Raw genomic sequence first — 20,455 nt, forward strand, 5'->3', positions numbered from 1 at the left:
AGAAATTAGTTCGTGAATTCAGTACAGTTCTAGCAGTAGATCAGTATTAGCGTAGCTCAGTTCTTAGTATCAGCTTAGTTTTTTCCTGTGAATATGCATGATGACTTTATGTTCAGCTTTAGATATGCCATGATTGTATGCTTATATGCCATGCCATGCTTAGTTTATTCAGTATATCCAGCATGTGTTTTAAACAGCATGATCTAAAATCATATTTGCATCGTTGCACATTTTTATGAGGTAGATGGTTTCTTACTAAGATTTTTAGCTTATAGATACTACTTTTCTTATACTACAGATAAAGGTAAAGGAAAAGTGGATCAGTAGCGGAGGCTGGAGGGCAATGCTATCAAGATGTGTGTGGGCAGGAGTTCGAATAAAGATCTTTGGGATCTAAACAGTTTTACTTCAGTATTAGCACCTTGCGTTTTTAGTTTTCATTATTCAGTTTTGATTGTTAAGTGTTATGAAATAGTAAACCATGCACTATGTAGTATGCCAGGTTTAGAATGTTAGTAGTTTTATATTAGAATGTATTTCCATTGATTTTAGAATTGTTGTGTGAGATTTTGGCACGCCAAAGTGCTGAAATCGAGTTCGTGGTCGAACTACGATCGGTCCTGACGACCGATCGAGTGTAGATTGGATCGGCCACCGACCGATCCGCATAGAGATAAGATATCAGATCGGATCGGCCACCGACCGATCCAAAGACGATACTGATAGCGAGTTCCGGTGTTGCGTGCCCGGATCTTTCACCGACCGATTCAGACATACGGATCGGTCGCCGACCGATCGACCACACGGATCGATCCGTCGACCGATCCGATTGGGAATGAATGTTCTCACTGATCGATCTGCGGATCGATCGGCAGGTCAATAGGTAGTTGGGAAGTTCAGTTTCTAGTCCCTAGCTCAGTTGGGATGTTCAGTTTCCCCTCCTTAGCATATGTATACCAGCAAAGAAGGTCTTTAGACCTTTCTTATCAGTTGTATCCGTCCTTAGTAGTGTAAAATTTTAATTAGCCCAGCTTTCCACACAGTATAGTTTAACATAATGTAGCGATCGGCCTTACAGCTTAGTAGTAGAAGGCGGGTCGTTACAGAGTGGTATCAGAGCCAAGTTCCATACTTCCTACACACACATCAGCATTGAACCTGCAGCTTCCAAGTAAGAATACCTCTACTTTATTTATGCTCCTTGTTTTGTTATTACAGTTCATGTTTATATGCCTACTGCTTGTTAGTATGTGATAGCTTTTAAACATGACATCAGTAGTAATATAACTGGGATTACATTAGTTATGTTATGTTCTCTATGTCTTTAGAAATGGCACGAGGACGCCTAGCTAGAAGGGCACTAGCTACTGAGCCCCAGCAAGAGGCTGGCAGTTCAGTGCCTCCTCCAGACCTTACAGCATTAGTGGCTCAGTTACAGCAGCAGCTAGCTGAACAGCAATAGGAAATAACCACCTTAAAGGCTAATCAGCAGAGTACCCCCACAGTCACCCCAGAACCGAATTTGACTACTCTGGTGGTCTTGGAGGTTCCACCAGCTCAGCCTACAGCACCAGCACCAGCACCAGCACCAGCAGCCCCAGCAGCTGAGCCAAGAAAGGAAGCCTATCTGATCCAGTGGCAGCGGGTCAAGCCAGAGAACTTCTCAGGCACTAGTGAACCATGGGATGCACAAGCCTGGTTCAAAACACTGGAGAGCACGATGGAGCTTCTGGACTGGCCAGAACACGAAAAGGTGAAGTGTGCCTCCTTCTGCCTGACAGGAGACGCACGCATGTGGTGGGAAAGAATCAGAACGAAGCACCCAGTGAACCAGATGTCATGGGTTGACTTCGAGAAAGAATTCTTCGAGGAGTTCTTTCACATACGGGTTACAAACCGCCACTACGACGAGTTCACTAAGTTTCGTCAGGGCAACCTTTCAGTTGAGGAAGCCGTGAAGAAATTCAACAGGTTGGCTCGTCTATGCCTAGAGCTAGTCAGCACAGAGAAGGAACGAATCCGGTTGATGCTCAAGATGCTGAGGCCAGATATAGCAGTGAACGTGGCTGGTGGCATACATAGGCCACAAACCACAGAGGAGTTAGTGAGCAGTGCCTTGACCACAGAGCATTACCAGAACAGCATAAAGCAGCAGAAGCAAGTTTCCTCAAAGTCCAAGGGCCAAGGAAACTCTCACACTCAAAAACAGCAAGGCCACAGCTCCAACTGGAAAGGGAACTCCAACAGCAAGCGCAAATCAGGGAGTGACCCAAAAGGAGGACCATCTAGCAAGCGACCTAGTTATCCAAAGTGTGCTACTTGTGGGAAATTCCACCTAGGGGTTTGTCGCAGGGGCACACGAGGATGCTTTGAATGTGGGCAAGAAGGGCACATGGCCAAGCAGTGCCCGAACAAGACCGGTCTTCCTCAGCCACAGCAGATTCAGTATGCAGGCCAGCCAGCCCAGTTATATCAGATGCAGGCCGCTCTAGAAGGTCCACTTATCAGCCAGGGCAGATTAGAAGCCCCTCCAGCTATGGCGAATGCGAGGATCTACTCACTCACCAGAGAGGACGTAGCCAATGCCTCGACAGTTGTTACATGTCAGCTTAGCATTTTTCAGCAAGTAGCAACTGTTCTATTTGATACTGGGGCAACCCATTCTTATATAGCTAGGGCGTTCGCCGCAAAGTCAGCAATAGCTCCAGAGGTACTCAGTGGTCAGTTTCTGACGACACTACCTTCGGGAGAAGTTATGGCGTCCACGCACTGGCTCAGGGCAGTGCCAGTCATTATAGCAGACAGGGAACTCTTTTGTGATCTGATCCTGCTAGAAATGATTGACTACGACGTCATCCTTGGAATGGATTTCCTGATCAGATACGGTGCTTCCATAGAGTGCCATAAACAGAAAGTCGTGTTCCAACCCGAAGCAGAAGCACAGTTCGAGTACATCGGAGAACCAAAGAGAAAAGCCAGAAAATTTCTCTCAGCTATGAAGGCACAGAAGTTGATGGATTCAGGATGTACGGGGGGTACCTAGCACATGTAGTCAATACCAGCCAGGACAGGGACCAACAGCTAGCAGAGGTCCGAGTTGTATGTGACTACCCAGCAGTCTTCCCTGAAGAGTTACCAGGCCTAGCACCAGTCAGGGAGATTGAATTTGAGATAGAGCTCTTCCCCGGCACCAATCCTATTTCCAAGGCGCCTTACTGCATGGCTCCAGCCGAGCTGAAGGAACTTCATGAGCAACTACAGGAGCTACTTGACAAGGGCTTCATACGCTCTAGTCACTCACCATGGGGAGCGCCTGTACTGTTCGTGAAGAAGAAAGATGGAAGCATGCGGCTATGCATAGACTACAGAGCACTGAATCAGGTCACGATCAAGAACAGGTATCCTCTTCCCAGGATTGATGACCTGTTCGACCAGTTAAAGGGAGCAGCAGTGTTCTCTAAGATTGACCTCAGATCAGGATATCACCAAGTTAGAGACAAGGAGGGTGATATACCGAAGACAGCATTCAGGACCAGATACGGACATTACGAGTTCGTAGTCATGCCTTTTGGCGTGACAAATGCTCCAGCTACATTCATGGATCTCATGAACAGAGTATTCAGAGAGTACTTAGATAAGTTTGTTATCATGTTCATCGATGACATCCTTATCTACTCAGGAACTCAGGAAGAACATGCAGAGCACCTGAAGATAGTACTACAGACACTTCAGCAGAATCAGCTATATGCCAAGTTCACGAAATGTGAATTCTGGCTTGATCAGGTGTCCTTCCTTTGTCACATCATCTCAAAGGATGTTGTCATGGTAGACCCCAGCAAAATAGAAGCAGTAAGTAACTGGAAAAGACCGAAGAATGCAGTGAAATCAGAAGCTTTCTGGGATTAGCAGGTTATTACAGAAAGTTTGTAGAGGACTTCTCCAGGATAGCCTCCCCACTGACAGCTCTCACCAGAAAGAACAGAAAATTTCAGTGGACAGAGGACTGTGAGAACAGCTTCAGCGAGCTCAAAAGGAGATTGACCAGTGCTCCTATCTTAGCCTTACCAGGAAATACAGATAGCTTCGACATTTACAGTGATGCCTCTAAATTGGGATTAGGAGCAGTGTTGATGCAAGACGGAAAGGTGATTGCCTATGCCTCCAGACAACTCAAGGATTATGAGAAGAATTACCCTACTCATGACCTTGAGCTTGTAGCAGTAGTGTTCGCTCTCAAGATTTGGAGACATTACTTGTATGGAGCCCAGTGTAGAGTATATACAGATCATCAGAGTCTGAAGTACTTCTTCACTCAGAAGGATCTGAATATGCGACAGCGCAGATGGCTAGAGCTGGTCAAAGACTATGATATTGATATCCTCTACCATCCCGGAAAAGCCAATAAGGTAGCAGACACACTCAGCAGAAAGTCCAGTGCTACCTTATTATCTCTTACAGCCATGTCACCGCCCCTACAGAAGGAGATCATAGATTTCGGTCTCGAGCTTATAGTGGGACAGCTCTCTACTATGACCTTAGAGTCTACCTTGCTTGGTGATATTCAGTCAGCTCAGGAGCAGGACCCTGAAATACAGAAAATTAAGCAAGGGCTAACAGAATCAGAAAGTAGAGAATTCAGAGTGTCCGATAGCGGGGTGTTGTATTTTGGTGACAAACTTTGTGTTCCAGATCAGGAGGAGCTACGGAGACAGATTTTAGATGAGGCTCACAGGACTCCCTATGCAATGCATCCAGGTTCCACCAAAATGTATCAAGACCTGAAGAAACGTTTTTGGTGGCCCGGGATGAAGCAAGACATCGCCAGATATGTTAGCATCTGCCTCACCTGTCAGAGGGTCAAGGCAGAACATCAGCGACCAGGAGGAGTTCTGCAGCCTATACAGATTCCAGAATGGAAGTGGGAGGATATCTCTATGGACTTCATAGTGGGACTACCCAGAACCACGAATGGTTTTGATGTCATCTGGGTAATAGTCGACAGGTTGACTAAATCAGCCCACTTTTTAGCTATCAAGATATCCTACTCCATGGAGAAGCTAGCTCAGTTGTATCTCCAGGAGATCGTCAGACTTCATGGAGTCCCACGTACCATTATTTCAGACAGAGACAGCAGATTTACATCACACTTCTGGGAGTGTGTACAGTCAGCATTGGGCACGAAGTTAAAGTTCAGCACAGCATTCCATCCGCAGACAGATGGTCAGACAGAGCGAGTAAATCAGGTACTCAAAGATATGCTCCGAGCGTGTGCCCTAGACTTCAAGGGAAGTTGGTGCAAATATCTGAGCTTAGCAGAATTTGCATACAACAACAGCTATCAGGCCACTATCGGCATGGCACCTTATGAGGCTCTCTATGGGCGGAGGTGTAGATCTCCAATCTACTGGTATGAGAGTGGTGAACAGAAAGAACTAGAGCTTCAGACAGATCTAGTAGCAGATACCACAACAGCTATACAGCAGATCCGCCAGAGGATAGAGACAGCTCAGAGCCGCCAGAAGAGCTATGCTGATACACGGCGCAGACCCTTAGAGTTTTCAGTTGGGGATTCAGTGTTCCTCAGAGTAGCTCCCATGAAGGGAGTAATGCGTTTTGGGAAGAAGGGCAAGCTAAGTCCCAGATATGTGGGACCATACCTTATCAGCAGAAGAGTGGGCAAGGTAGCATATGAGCTAGAGCTACCCCAGGAAATGTCAGCTGTCCACAACGTATTTCATGTCTCTATGCTGAAGATGCCACCCAGGTGATTGAACCCCAGTCGGTACAGATCCGCGAAGACCTCAGCTATGATAGTCGGCCTATTCAGATGATAGACCGAGCAGTTAAGAAATTACAGAACAAGGAAGTACCATTAGTCAAAGTCATTTGGCATAGTCACACAGCAGAAGAGGCAACTTGGGAGACAGAAGTCAGCATGAGACAGAAGTACCCAGAATTGTTCTAAGTTCGAGGATGAACTTTTTATAAGGTATGGGGGATTGTAACGCCCGAAAATTCTCAAACTTGCATTAGAATTATTCTATGATTTTTCTGGAATTTTTAGATATTTTTCCGGAATTTTCCGAGTAGCGGAAGTAGCAAAAATAATTAGAACCGCAAAATAGCTTAGGCGGGAATCGAACCCGAGACCTATGGCTTAGGGATAATGTTGGGAACCAGTTGAACCCAGCAGGGCCGTGCTAAGAGGAAAGGGAACCAATAAAATTTATATTGGAGTTGGGCGAATTAAGTCTTTAATATAAATAGGAAAATTAATTAAGTGAGGAGATTATTTTTCACCGTGACCTATCCCTTTTCCAAAGCCTCACCGCCGCCCACACCTCTTCCTCCTCCTCTCTCGGCGCCCAAGCCCCAAGGAATCTCGGATCATCTTCCGACGACGACTCCAACACGAAAAAGGTTCTTCTCCACTAGAGGAACGCGAAGACGTGAGCGGATCGTCGAGAAGATCATCTCCACCGGAATTCTAGTGAATAGAATCATAAGAAATTACGAACAGGAGGTAAGAAACCCCTCACCTACAGTATAATAGCTTCCGTTTGAGTTTTTATGCTTTAGTTAGGGTGTATGCAGATTTTTATCGATATCTAGGGTGTATTTAACTCTTTTCGCAGATTAGGGATTTAGTTGAGCACCTCTAGATGGGCCAGACACGTTTTCCCTCTTCAGATAGGAGGTTAGACGTTGTCGGGTGCCTAGAGGTGGTCTCCCTAATAGGGAGAAGAGTTAGGGCATCCTAGGTGCTCGATTAAAGGTCTAACTCAGTAACAGACAGCTTAATTAATTTATTAAATGCACTAGAAGCATTTAAAACAGCAAATTAGTTTTATTCTAGCTTATATGGGACTACGGTCCAATGGGTGGGCTCCCACAGTCGCCTCTAGGTTCAGACAACCTAGCTCTAGGTTCAGATAACCTAGAAACAGCAATTTAGAACAGTTTAGCTATACTCAGTATTTTACTTTTCAGTTGGCACTGTACTGGATTAGATATCCATTGGGCTGGGCTCCCATAGTCGGTCCCTAGGTTTAGATAACCTAGTAGCTCTACTAAATTCGGGACTTGCAACCCCGGGTCTAGTTAGAGATGCGCGCATAGCACGTACAATTGTCGGGGGCCACAGCAGCATGTTTAGTATTTTCACTTACTATATGTATATGGGTTTTCAACCTTTCAGAAATTAGTTCGTGAATTCAGTACAGTTCTAGCAGTAGATCAGTATTAGCGTAGCTCAGTTCTTAGTATCAGCTTAGTTTTTCCCTGTGAATATGCATGATGACTTTATGTTCAGCTTTAGATATGCCATGATTGTATGCTTATATGCCATGCCATGCTTAGTTTATTCAGTATATCCAGCATGTGTTTTAAACAGCATGATTTAAAATCATATTTGCATCGTTGCACGTTTTTGTGAGGTAGATGGTTTCTTACTAAGATTTTTAGCTTATAGATACTACTTTTCTTATACTGCAGATAAAGGTAAAGGAAAAGTGGATCAGTAGCGGAGGCTGGAGTGCAATGCTATCAAGATGTGTGTGGGCAGGAGTTGGAATAAAGATCTTTGGGATCTAAACAGTTTTACTTCAGTATTAGCACCTTGCGTTTTTAGTTTTCATTATTCAGTTTTGATTGTTAAGTGTTATGAAATAGTAAACCATGCACTATGTAGTATGCCAGGTTTAGAATGTTAGTAGTTTTATATTAGAATGTATTTCCATTGATTTTAGAATTGTTGTGTGAGATTTTGACACGCCAAAGTGCTGAAATCAGAGTTCAGGGCTGAAATCAGAACTCTGATCGGTCTACAGACCGATCAGAGTGTAGATTGTGCCGCTGGATCGGTTAGCCGACCGATCCAGACAGATACAGTATGCTACTGTATCCTCCTGGATCGGTCAGCCGACCGATCCAGCACGATACAGTAGCGAGTTCCAGGTGTTTCGGGTGCCTGGATCGGTCAGCCGACCGATCCAGACATACCTGGATCGGTCTGCCGATCGATCCAGCCACACCTGGATTGGTCTGCCGACCAATCCAGTTGAGAACAGAATGTTCCCCATCTTCGATCGATCTGCGGATCGATCGGCAGGTCAGTAGGTAGTTGGGAAGTTCAGTTTCTAGTCCCTAGCTCAGTTGGGATGTTCAGTTTCCCCTCCTTAGCATATGTATACCAGCAAAGAAGGTCTTTAGACCTTTCTTATCAGTTGTATCCGTCCTTAGTAGAGTAAAATTTTAATTAGCCCAGCTTTCCGCACAGTATAGTTTAGCATAATGTAGCGATCGGCCTTACAGCTTAGTAGTAGAAGGCGGGTCGTTACATCGAGTCTCACATTCAATGGTTTTTGTCAAAACTTCTTTCTTTTTGTAAACTTACTAAACGACCTCCAAAAATTACGTAAAAATACTCTAAAAATTTCTAAAAATCTCTAGAATATTTTAAAAGCATTTCCAAGTATTTTGATGGACTTTTAGAACTTGAAATAGGGAAAATTGGGTTGTTACAGGCTTTACATCCCTCGAACTCCGCGCACGTTCTTCACGCCCACTGGTGTACTATTTCGTAGCTCTCTTGTCCTTCGGACGCACCGAGCCTGTCGGCTCCCTTCCCGTGCCATCCTTCTCGCTAGCTGCGTCTTCCGCTCGACTTCCTGCGCTCCTAAGTTCCTGCACACTTAGACACAGGGATCAGACAAACAAGACCTAACCTAAACTTGGTTGATCACATCAAAATAACCACGGAGTCCAACAGAGAGGGCATAGATTAGAGGGTGGTGAGGGCATAGATCTGGGCCAAGATGGATTCTCCCAAGGGGAGAACCTTCCTCCCTTGAAAAGGGGGAGAACTCCCATTTTATAGAGTAGGGAACGACTCGTGTCATGGTCATGCCCTTTGTCACAACCATAACTTGAAGTTGCTTAGCTTGAGTGGCACGGTCATGCCTTTTTTCACAGCTGTGGTGTGACTCTGCTCGGTTGGAAATGGAACGACCATGCCTTTTGGCACTGCCGTGCCTTTTGGCATGGCCGGAGTTTGATCTGGTTCTGGTGAGGTGGCATATCTGTGTGAAACCACACAGCTAGAGCTTTACCCTTCTCTGAATGAGTGGTACAATCGTGCCTTTTGGCAAGGCTATGTGCTGCTTGCTCATGAGTGAAGGGTCACGACCGTGTGAAACCACACGAGCAGGGCTCTGCTCTTCTTCTTTTGTCTCTTCGAAGCATATTTCAACACCATTTTCACTCCAAAAATGTATTCAATCAACAAAAAATAAAACAAAAGTGGATCTCCAATAAATAAAATAATTATGCTGAAAATATGACAAAGAAGGGTAAAAATGCATAGAACAAACACAAAGAATGGAAGTGAATATGCATTAAAACATGCATAAGAATATATATATATATATATATCTATATTTATATATTCTACATATATCACACCTCCAGACTTGAACTTTACTTGTCCTCAAGCAAACTACTGCAATCTAGATCTATATGCTTATATAATGTATCATAATCTCTAGTGTATCAATCCAACTCTATCTACTAATTTCATTAATGAGCATGATCATAGAGTAATCTAAGAATGAACTAACCATAAGTTCTTGTGTATATAGTAATAAGCGACTTAAGCTCTTCAAGTTTCTATCCCTAATCATAGTCAAGTGGTCATCCAAATAAATTTCTCGTGTTTCCAGTGATAGTCACTTACCTGCTACATGTTTGGTTCATATTTCTTAGTCTACCCAAGGTTTCAAAGGCGTACTCAACATCAATAGAAACATAACATTTATTTTCCCAGTATAACTCGATCTCAAAGGGGTAACTTGCTAGTTTCCACTTGTGAAACTATTTTTTATATCCCTTATTCTTCTCTCTCTCTCTTTTTAAAGTGATTGTATTGTGCAACATTTGAATTTTATCATCATTTTTCTTTTTTTTGGTTCTTTAAATGTAGCACTAACAACCATAGAGATATTTAGATTTTTCCAAACAAGTTTACATGATATGAGCATCATCTAGTAATCAAGATGTGGTCTAAGAAATCACCATAGAAATCCATGTACTAAACAAATTGGATGAATCATGACTATTCCAGAGTTATCAACTATTCAAGCTTAAGTAAATTCAAAATAAGATCTTTAAAATCAAGCCAACACTTAGATTTATCTCATTACAATACGATGCTCACTTCGTGCTACTAGAGATAGAGAAAAGAAGTTCACCAAACATACTAGCACTATCTCAAACAACAACATGAATCAAAAAATAAACATGTTAATAGTTTTACTATTAGATAAGTCAACAGTAAGATGAAGATTGATATTCTTAATACACCAAAAAATAATCAGAAAGAGAGTCAAAGCAACAATTAAAACAACTAAAGAAAAACACCACTCAAAGTAAAGAAAACTAATATGAAAATAAGCAAAATAAAGCTGAGCTAAACTGAACTGAACTACAAAGAAAATGACACTATGTACAACACCTCCTAGACTTAAACCTTTCATCATCCCAATGAAATTAATATGGTGGAGGAGGGGGAAAAGGAGGACCACGTGGGGGAGGGCGAGGGTAAGGTTAGGGAGGAGTGTTGGAACAATCTTGGCTCAAGATGGTTCTAGGTGACCATGAGTTTTGATGGTTTGGGCAAAGGGTTTAAGTTAGCTTTACCCTTGTATTTGATATGTGTATGTGAGTGTGCAGATTTGCATGATACACATATAACTCAGCTTGATGGCTTCAGGTCTAATGAAGGATAGAGCATCTGAGGGATCGTGGACAAGGCAACAAGGATAAGAGCCAAGGGAAGCGACTTCGAGGTATACGTGAAGGATAACATTGGGATAAGCCGTGGACTTGAATGCATCCAAAGAATGAGAGCCAAAGGAAGTATGCTTGAAGGAAAGATGTCAAGGCTGCGAGGAAGAGTCAAGTGAGTCGTAAGGGTGAGGGTCCGAGTGCTGAGAGATTGTACTCGGGATATCAGTCAATTGGTACTTTCAACTGTCGATTGGTTCAGTCAATTGGATAATTGACTGGGAGAGAACAGAATATTTTTGTTCAATCAGCCAGTATGGAGCAATTGATTGGTACTTTCACCAATCAACTGGTATCGAGCCGTTGGGATGTAACAGTCGAAATTTTCAGAGGACAGTAGACTGGTACTTTCACTATCGACTAGTAGGTGAGGTTTTCCAACCCATGACCTATATAACCAAGGCTTGGAAGCTTTGTTAAGGTTGATGAAATAGAGGTGGTTAACCCCTATTAGTAGTCTACCAGTGCCCTAGTATCTCAAGTGTTCTTATGAGAGTTGTGGTGAGATTTCTCTACCCACAAGGAGCTACGTGAGCTAGCCAGAGTTTACCGGGGAGTCATCCACCGATGGATCAGGATCGTTCACCTTACAGACAGCCATAGAGCAGAAGCTTTATCTCTGAACCACGTAAATCGACGTGTTGTGGTTTGCTTGATCTTTCTTGTTTTTAGATTAACTTTCTATTTGTTTTTGTTTGTATTCCACTGCGCTAACATCGTAGGAAAGCAAATTGGGGGCACCATCTATCCAAACCCCCCTTCAAGCTAGCCATCGATCTTCAACAAGTGGTATCAGAGCCAAGGTTGCACTTTGTCTGACTAACCGCTAGAAGGAGCAAGTGCTAGAGGAAGAAATGGATTCAGAAGGAGTATTCGGAGGGGATATCCGAATTCGACCTCCATACAAACAAGTAAACTTCTATTATTGGAAGTTGCAATTGGAGGCATGGTTTCAAATGGATTAAGACCATTTGGTCACATTGGAGGAACCTTTCGAGCTCAAGGAAAGCGTCTCCGACCAAGATATTGGAGTGAGGAGAAAAGGCAACAATTAGAGGTGAACAAGGAGGTAATCAAAGTTTTAGTAAATTTATTACCTCCTAATGTGTTGTCTAGTGTAGGTGAATATAAGGATGCAAGTCACCATTGGAAAAAGGTAATTGCACTTCATGAGGACACCTCACAAGTACAAGAAGTGGAGGAGCCCAAGGAGAAAGGCTTATTGGTTGAAGAGAAGGAAAAGGACCAAATGGATGTGGAGACAAATTCAACATCCAAAGAGGAGGAGAAGGGTTCAATGGTCCAAGAAGTGGAGGAGGAGCAACTGAAAGATGACATGTGTTCAACTTCCAAGGAGAAGGAAGATGAGATATTATCCACATATTCAAAGGTTGAAGAAGAATCCAAGACAAGTGAAGAGAAAGTCTTGGAAGTCAACCTAGCAAGCATCTCCACCGAAGTGAAGTCAAAGGACCACATCATTTGCTTCGAGTGAAATAAGAAAGGACACCACAAGAGTAGGTGTCCTATGGGTAAGAATAAGGTAACTCCTAAACTCAATTCAATTCCTTTAGAATCTAATTTGAGTTGTAGGAAGAAGAAGGAGAAGAAACATATTAGATGCTTCACGTATGGTAAAATGGATCACTACCACACCAAATATCCAAGGAAGGGAGAGCTTAAGAAGTTGGAGCAATTGAAGAAATGGGAGAAGAAAAAGAAAAACTCAAGTTAAGGGGAGCTTCAAGGGTAAAGGAGGTATATCATATTTTGAAATGTAATTCAAATTCCTCCATGCATGCTAGGAATAATTTTCATTATTTACCCATGCAAAATTTTAGATTTAAATATTATGATAGAAATAGGGTCAATATAGATCATAACCCTAGGAGACCTATGTATGATAGACTTAAACAAGTTAAATTCTCATTACCTAAGGAGAAGAAGGTAATGGAGAACCAAGACATTAATCCCAAGAAGGGGAGACACATGCCTAGGAAGGGTAGGTCTAGGAATGTCCAAGGTGGACATGTTGACTCTAGGTTTAGGAACCTAGAAAGGGAAAATCAAGCTTTGAAGGCAAAGCTTGATCAATTGGAGAAAACCCTAGAGAGATTCATGGTTGGATCTAGAGAGTTAGATATGATGTTAGGTAGTCAAAGACCCAATAATGATAGATCAGGTTTGGGATACTGATCTAATGTCTCCAAGACTAAGGGAAAGTCTTATTCTAGGGTTGTATATGAATATAGCAATGAGAAGTCAAGAAATGGCAAGGGAAAGCCATTTAAAGGTAAGAAAAAAATTAACTAAGGACAAGGTGTCTACGGTTAAAAAGGTTAAGTTTATAGGTCAAGTGTCACCCAAGGTGCACCGATATGACCTACTAATTGTGGATGAGTTGCCTAAGAAGGTGACTAAGGTTAAGAGCCTTAAGGTTAGGAGATCAAAGAGCCTTTGGGACCTATGTTAGATGGACTATCAAATGTGACAAGTGGTTAGGGGACGAACTTGAGTCTCTAACCTAATGGGCTAACATAATTGGGATGTTTTTCATGAAAGAAATATGACATTAGGGTCATATTGCATGAAAATTAGTTTTTGGATGTATATATGCCATATAAACTAATGCTAGGGATACATTGAGGTTTAGTATAGGAAAATACATCAAGAGGAAGTCAAAACTAGAACTTTGTTCAATCTTGGAATTTATGATAGATATATTTTTGAATATATTTTTTCCAAGTAAATACTGATGAAATAAACCTCTCCAATAAATTTGGAAATTTTTGGATGTCTGTGAAATTTTTAATGCATTTTTGAAGTTGGGTTAGAAATGCTGTTTGGGATGAAAATAGGGTGCCAGTCGACTGATGCAGTTATTGTAGGATCGTTGCACTAGGAGGGAGGGGTAAATAACGCGCATGACTTTCAAGTTCATTTTAAAATTAATCGGAGAGATAAAGGTAGTGAAATAAAGATAAAACAATTTTAAAATAAGACAATACTAACACTTTGATTTACTTGTTTTGGAGTCTGTAACGACTCCTACTCCAAGGCTCGCGATCGTCGATTACTTTTGTTGGGAAATTCACTAACAATTCCAGATAAGTACAAGTGTGAAATTACAATATTAAAATGGCTGTAAAGTAAAGTATACCGATAACTATAGATTTGAAGATTCTTGTTCTAGGTCATCAGAGCAGCGTTCGGGCATTGTGGAAGCGTTTTCTGAGAAGTGCGCAAGAACAAAAGTTGTTCAGAATGTTATTTTTTAAGTGCTAGTCAAATGTTACTTTTATAGGCCATTCCTATTGGTTGCTACCTGGAATATCGTACTGCTTCCCTTGTACAAAAATTTTGTACAAGCCCCGAACCATTCCTAACAACCTATTGTGTTCTTTAGAAATTAAATTTGGAATCTCAAACAGAACTTAACATTATTGATTCCAAATTCAACTTATCTATTCTTAGAGGTTTAGACTTGGATTACAAATGATGCTTAACATTATTAGTCCAAATCCACCCATGTTACAAAGTTGATTAAATATTTATTTCAGAAATCGGCTTCCAGGTTAAACATGGCGAGACACTAGGCCTTCTTGGGTATGAGATCATCCACCACTTCCTAGTCAAAGCCTTTCAAAGAAATTTAATATTTAATCTCCTTATAATAACTCTAGGTTTAACCACTAACAACAATCGAATCACAAGATCGAAAAAACAAAAGAAACATAAAATCGAATCATAAATTCAAAACCTAGAATCGTTAGCCTCTTGTGTTTGGTATTTCAAAATCCATACCAAGAAAACTAGTATGATGCGGAATAAGATAACTAGTTATACCTTTCTTTGTAGCTAGAGACCTATTGATCTTCTGTCATATTCCTCTTCTTATCTCGGACGTCGTGTGGGTGACGATCTACCAAAATGAGAATCCACCCAAGCCTACTTCTTCTCCTTGCAAGTTTCGGCCACCAACTATTCTTCAAGGGAAGCTTTCTTTTTCTTCTTCTTCTCCACAAACAACCGGCCACCAAGATGAAACATGACCTCCAAGTGCCACCGACCTCAACGAAAGGAGAAGAGAGAAAGAAGAGAGGAGAGGGCCGACCACCAAGGAATTAGAAGAGAGAAATAATAAATGTGTTATTCAAGGGGCAACCTCTCCCTCTCTTTTATAATCCTTGGTCATGGCAAATAAGGAAAGTATTGAACATAATTAAAACTTCCTTATTTCCTTTATCAATGGCTAATAAGGAAAATTTAATTAAAATTTCCTCTTAATCCATCTTATGGCCGACCCCTACATGTCCTCCAAATAAGGAAAGTTTTAAACACAAAATTAAAACTTCCTTATTTGTTTCCGAATTTTTTTTAAAATAAAAATTTCTCTTTTTAAATTCCCTTCATGGTTAGTTATAAAAGGAAACTTTTATAAATTAAAATCTCTCTTTTAAAACATGTGGATGGTTACAAAAAGGAAAGTTTTCTCCAAAATTAAAATCTTCCTTTTCAACTACAAATAAGCAAAGATATCAAATCTTTCTTTTAATCTTTTGTAGAAAGCTATAAGAGGAAAGATTTAAATTTTAAACTCTCTTTTAAAACCATGGCTTCCACATAAGGAAAGATTTTAAAAATTAAAATCTCACTTTTAATTTATTGTGGTCGGCCACCTAAGTTTGGGCTCCAAGCTAGGGCCGGCCACCACTTGAACCCATCTAGCCTTGGTTTGGCTGGCCCTAGCTTGGGCTCCAAGCTTGGCTTGGCCGACCACCTTAAGGTGGGTAAGAAGTTGAGTTTGAGTGTATATAAGACTTTATAAATAAGAGGCTACGACAGGGACTGAGAGGAGGAATTGGTTTTGGTCTCCTGATGAACTTGAGCTTCCCGTGTTTGCCCCGAACACCCAACTCGAGTCCATCAATAATAACTTATACCACTAAAGAGTTATTATTGAACTACCACACCAATCTCATATTAATATATGAGCTCCTTCTTATTATGAGTGTGTTAATCTCCCTGTGTTTAAGATATCGAATGCCCACTAATTAAATGAGTTACTGACAATTCACTTAATTAGTATCTAACTCCAAGAGTAGTACCACTCAACCTTATTGTCATGTCAGACTAAATCCACCTGCAGGGTTTACATGACAATCCTTATGAGCTCCTCTTGGGGACATCATCAACCTAAATTGCTAGGACACAGTTTCCTTCTATAATTAACAACGCACACTATAAATAATATTATTTCCCAACTTATCGAGCTTATTGATTTATCAAACTAAATCTCACCCACTGATAAATTAAAGAAATAAATACTAAATATATGTGCTTGTCATTATATCGGGATTAAGAGCACACACTTCCATAATAACAGAGGTCTTGTTCTTTTATTCAGTCAGTATAAAAAGAAAGTACCTCAAATGGTCTTGCTCAATACACTCAGAGTGTACTAGTGTAATTTTATAGTCAAGATAAACTAATACCAAATTACACTACGACTATTCCAATGGTTTGTTCCTATCCATTTTAGTCGTGAGCTACTACTTATAACTTATAAGGAACTGATAACATGATCTTCTGTGTGTGACACTATACATCATGTTATCTACAATATAAATTAATTAAATAGCTACACTTAGCATATAAATGTAAACATTTGACCAATGTGATTCTTTATTTCAAAATAAATGTTTACAAAAAGCTAGGCTTTTAGTATACACTCTAACAATCTTCCACTTATACTCAAAGACTATGCTGCCATATATGCTGCCATACATCTAATTCCCATCCCCTCAGCATGTCGATCAAGAGCTTTCGCCGGAAGGGCCTTAGTGAAAGGATCTACCAGGTTATCTGCTGATGCAATCTTGGCGACAACAACTTCTCCTCGCTTTAAGATGTCTCGTATCAGGTGGTACTTGTGCTCAATGTGTTTACTCGGCTTATGGGCTTGTGGTTCCTTCGAGTTTGCTACTGCACCACTATTATCACAATAAATTGTGATGATTTTGGGCAAACCAGGAATCACATCTAAGTCCATCAAGAAGTTCCTGAGCCATACAACTTCTTTGGCTGTCTCGGAGGCTGCCACATACTCAGCTTCCATGGTTGAGTCTGAAACATATTTCTTCTTAACACTCCTCTATGCAATGGCTCCACCTCCTAAAGTAAACACATAGCCTGATGTATACTTACTATTGTCCCTATCTGATTGGAAGTCAGAATCCGTGTAACCCACAGGGAGCAAATCATTTGCTTGGTATACCAGCATATAGTCTTTAGTCCTTCTCAGGTATTTTAATATATGCTTTACGACAGTTCAATGTCCCTGCCCTAGATTACTTTGATATTTGCTAACCATGCCCATGGAAAAATAGATATCCGATCTCGTGCACAACATAGCATACATTAGGCTTCCTACAGCTGAAGCATAAGGAACTACCTTCATCTCTTCTATCTCTTTTGATGTCTTCGGAGACATCTCTTTAGATAAAGATATTCCATGCCTAAAAGGTAGAAAACTTTTCTTGGAGTCTTGCATGCTAAAACGAGCAAGGATTGTATCGATATATGAAGCTTGGGATAAGCGCAAAATTCTTTTCTTGCGATCCCTTATTACTTTGATCCCGAGAATATGTGCACATTCTCCCAAGTCCTTCATATCAAATTGCTTGGACAACCATACCCTTACTTCCGACAACACTTTGATATTGTTTCCAACTAACAAAATGTCATCTACGTATATTACAAGAAATACCACAACATTTTCATCACACTTCTTGTATACACAAGACTCATCCGGACACTGAATAAATCCATATGACTGGATTACTTCATTAAACTAGATGTTCCAAGATCTTGAAGCTTGTTTTAGTCCATAAATCGACCGATTGAGCTTGCACACTAGATGCTCTTTACCCTTTGCAATAAACCCCTCTGGTTGCTTCATATGGATGTTTTCTTCAAGACTTCCATTAAGGAAAGCTATCTTGACATCCATTTGCCAAACCTCATAATCCATATGAGCGACAATAGATAAGAGTATCTGGATAGACTTAATCATGGCTATTGGAGAAAAAGTTTTCTCATAATCGATTCTCTCTTTCTGAGTGTACCCCTTTGCAACAAGCCTTGGTTTGAAGGTTTTCACCTTCCCATCTATCCCTCTTTTCCTTTTGTAGATCCACTTACATCCAACGACTTTTACACCATTTGGTGGTTTTACAAGCTCCCAGACCTTATTAGAATACAGATTCTATTTCAGAATTCATCGCTCTTTGTCAAGATACTGCATCTTTATTTGGAGTGCTTCGTCATATGCTCGGGGATCAAGTTCATGTTCACCAGGGATCAAGTTCGAAGACTCTCCCAAAAACATGAATCTGTCAGGTTGCCTCACAACCCTCCCACTATGACGAGATACTGTCTGTAACTGTGCATCATTTGTAACATGTGTTGCAGTTTCTTGTGATATTTCATCTTGTACTATTGGTACTAGACTAGACGTGCCCTCTCTAATTTCTTCTAGAACAATTTCACTCATAGGCTTATGGTTCATTACATAATCTTCCTCTAAAAATCAAGCATTGGTGCTAACAATAATCTTCTGATTTTTAGGATTATAAAACAAACCACCTTTCGTTCCTTTAGGATATCCTACAAATAGACAAACTTCTGTATGTGATTCTAACTTGTCAGTGTCTCCCTCCAGTACATGTGCTGGACTACCCCAAATCTGAATATGTTTTAGACTAGGCTTACGCCCATTCCATAATTCTATGGGAGTAAAGGGTACTGATTTAGAAGGTATCATATTCAGAATGTACACTGCTATTTCCAGAGCATATCCCCAAAACGAATTTAGTAATTCTGAATAACTCATCATCGATCTGACTATTTCCATAAGAGCCCTATTCCTTCGTTCTACCACACCATTCTGTTGGGGTGTACCAGGTGCAGACAATTGGGATCGAATCCCGACCTTTGATAAGTAATTCCTAAACTCTTCAAAGAGGTATTCGCCACCACGATCAGACCGTAGTATCTTGATACTTTTACCATGACGTTTCTCCACATCAGCCTTGTACTCTTTGAACTTATCAAAGCATTCAGACTTGTGGCACATCAAGTAAATGTACCCATATCTCGAATAGTCGTCTATAAAAGAGACAAAATATTCGAAACCACCTCTTGCCTGGATAGACATAGGACCACACAAATCATAATGAACCAGTTCTAACACATCTTTAGCTCTATACCCCTTGGCTTTAAAAGGTCTCTTGGTCATTTTTCCTTCCAAGCAAGATTCGCAAGTTGGAAAGTTTTCCAACACTAATGAACCTAAGAGTCCATCGGCTATTAGCCTTTGAATCCTACTCAAGTTAATATGACCAAGACTTAGATGACAAAGATATGTTTGGTTTATATTTAAAGGTTCCTTTCTCTTATTAGAATTAGAGGATGTGTTATTAATTTCCATTTGTTACTTTGTGGAAGTTATTTGATTTAGAGTATACATATTGCCAACTAATGTACCAGAACAGATAATTGCCCTATTTTTCTTGACAATCACTTTGTCATCCAAGGAAATAGTATATCCATCCAAAAACAGTTTAGAAATTGAAATTAAATTCTTTCTAAAACTTGGTACATAAAGACAATTTCTCAAAATTAAAGTTCTATTCCTATCGAATGATAAGTAGACATCTCTAACTGCAACAACTGCCACTTTTGTAGCATTACCCATGTAGACGATTATCTCTCCCTGATATTGTTAGTTAGAGCCCTAGAGCCAATCATATGATGATTGTTGTATGGACTTATTGTATCATATTCCTATATATATAAAGGCTTTTATTTTGATTATTATACTTACTTGTATTGGTGCTAAATAACTAAGTATAATAGCGTCCTTGAGTAGAAGGTTCTTACCTATATCAATCGATTGGTTGAATCGATAGTGAGATGATATAGAGAACACTACTCTTAATCATTCCTAGTCAAGTATTAACATTTAGGGACAATGTTAATGCGATGAGACTAGCATGTAGGTCAACTCAATGACTTGATCTCACAAGTCATGGATATAGAGATATCAAGTTGACACATGAGTATGCATTAGAGAATGTATACTGAATGACCCGCCATGAGAAAGTATCATGGATCATTATATGAGTGTCATATACTTTCTCATGTGGCTATTAGTATGACTATTAGTCCTTGTACCTGAAGTCACCATGGTTCCCTACATAAGGAGTTGCATACTTTGACTTCGTCAAACATCACCCATAATTGGGTGGACTATAAAGGCGATTAGTGAGTATGCAACAAATTATGCGGAGGGATGTGAGTGATGTAGATGGGATCTATCCCTCCTATATGACGGGAGTGACATCATTATTCTTGATAGAGTGAGACCACTAAGTGCATGGCCATGCCTAAATGAGTCAATATGAGATATTGAGCTCATTTGATTAGAGTGAGTCTACTTGGAGTTCAAGATTTAGATTGATTAGAGGATGACACGGTCTATGCCTCACATTGATCAATCTAGATGTCAAGGATAGAAGGACATTGTCATATATTGCGAAGAGTCACAATT

The sequence above is a fragment of the Zingiber officinale genome, chromosome 10B (genome assembly GCF_018446385.1).
Source record: "Zingiber officinale cultivar Zhangliang chromosome 10B, Zo_v1.1, whole genome shotgun sequence".
Taxonomy (NCBI): domain Eukaryota; kingdom Viridiplantae; phylum Streptophyta; class Magnoliopsida; order Zingiberales; family Zingiberaceae; genus Zingiber; species Zingiber officinale.